Source organism: Lygodium microphyllum, chromosome 25 (assembly GCF_053477565.2).
Source record: "Lygodium microphyllum isolate KBCC chromosome 25, Lygodium_microphyllum_v1.1.10, whole genome shotgun sequence".
NCBI lineage: Eukaryota > Viridiplantae > Streptophyta > Polypodiopsida > Schizaeales > Lygodiaceae > Lygodium > Lygodium microphyllum.
The window spans coordinates 31,506,611-31,508,552 of NC_141159.1; the positions used below are offsets into that span (position 1 = coordinate 31,506,611).

The window sequence follows — 1,942 nt, forward strand, 5'->3', positions numbered from 1 at the left end:
CTGAGGTGCAAGAGGAGAGTGGAGCCTTCAAATCTGATTTGGACTAGCAGTTTGTCACTGATCTGTGGCTGCATATACCTTCAGAGATGCGACATACGCCATAAGCCTTCAAATCTGATTTGAACTAGCAGTTTGTTACTGATCTGTGACTGCATATACCTTCAGTCCATCATCCACAAGAATAGGAGAAGTGATGGTGGCCATTAACACAGAGCTTGTCCTCTTCAATGCAGACTGAGCCTATAACCCTTATTTAATGCAAAATAGAGGAGTTCAAGTTGGGGCAGCCTTGTACTTGGCAGGAATGACAGACAATTTCAGGGATTACGATCTGCAAATTCGAGTCCTGGTGGCACGGATGATGATCTTTGTGCTCATGCACACGGCTCTCTGTACCTTGGCAAGGTCACCTCCAGGCACGACAGTGGGAGGCTGATAGTTGATGCCGCACTTGAACCCGGTAGGGCACCAGTCCACAAACTGAATGGTCCTCTTGGTCTTGATAGTGGCCACAGCTGCATTTACATCCCTGGGCACAACATCGCCTCTATGAGACAGCAGGCCATATACTTTCCATGCCTCGGGTCACACTTGGCCATCATAGACGCGGGCTCAAACGCACTGTTGGTGATCTCCGCAACAAAGAGCTGCTCATGATAGGCTTCCTCAGCCGAAATGACGGGCACATAAGACGAAAGCATGAAATGAATTCTCGGATAAGGAACCAAGTTCGTCTGAAACTCGGTAACGTCTACGTTCAAGACACCGTCAAAGCGAAGCGAGGCCGTAAGGAAGGAAATAACCTGAGATACGAGTCGATTCAAATTAGTGTAGATAGGACGCTCAATGTCCAAGGAGCGTCTGCAATGTCGTATATGGCTTCATTGTCAAGCAGCACAGACACATCAGTATGCTCGAGAAGAGAGTGAGTGGACAAGACGCTGTTGTAGGGCTCCACAACGGAAGTAGACACTTGAGGGGAAGGGTACACAGTAAACCTTAGCTTTGATTTCTTGCCGTAGTCTACAGACAAGCGTTCCAGGAGCAAGGAGCCAAGGCCGGAATCAATAGCAATGCATCAAGAGGATCAATAGCCAAGGCCGGAATCAATAGCAATGTTCAGATGGTGCAAACAGCGTGAGTGCATACTCACGTCCTGGAAATCAGCAATGGTGCCAAGTAGCTACATAAGCTACTCCTCTTGAAGCTCTTGAGGCAGGGAAAGAGGTCATCCAACCCATTCTCATGATAGAAGTGAGAAGAAGAAGATCTGATGTGGTCTTGGCCATGGATTCTTGTGGAAAGCTTGAAGAAATGAGGAAAGGGAAGAAGAAACCCTTCCTTCTCCAAAGTAACCACGGTTAAAATGTCCTGTAACCATTTGTTTGTACACTTACCCCAAATTTTGGCTCAATATTGATCACGTCCTGCTATTTTGGCTGGAGCCTTCCATTTCTTCCCTTGGTAATGCCAAGAATCACCATCTTCATCCTTGTTTGTAGCAGACCTTCACATATAACTCCGGTTTGAAATCTTCATGTCCTGTCAAGTCTTGTCACTCAAATTCCTAACTATGGTTTGCTCTCTCTAGCCTAGGAAACTGAATCTAGTACTTGAAAATGACTTCTGCAAGGATCTAAGCTACTGCTCTGATACCAATGTAATAAAACTAATCTAACTAGCCTAAACTAGCCTAGCTCCATGTCCAATCATGGATAAAGAAACAGGAAATCAACAAGATAAACTGGAAATGGAAAGAGACTAACCTTCATTAACATGGCAAGCTGCCATAGCTAAAAATGGAATACAAGAAAGAAAGTTACCTAAAACAAGATGTCTTCAAAATGATCAAGAGATAATGCTACATTTGGCTGGCTGCCATTTTATATGTAAAACCCTAACTAACCCCTAACTAACCCTAATTAAGGTTTCTTTACACATG

The 1,942-nt window shown here is 44.7% G+C and overlaps 1 pseudogene; it reads right to left on the minus strand.

Annotated features, from left to right (window-relative positions):
* Positions 1-324: 324 nt before the first annotated feature.
* LOC148014044 (tubulin alpha-1 chain pseudogene) lies at positions 325-1,075 on the minus strand (annotated as a pseudogene).
* Positions 1,076-1,942: the final 867 nt, after the last annotated feature.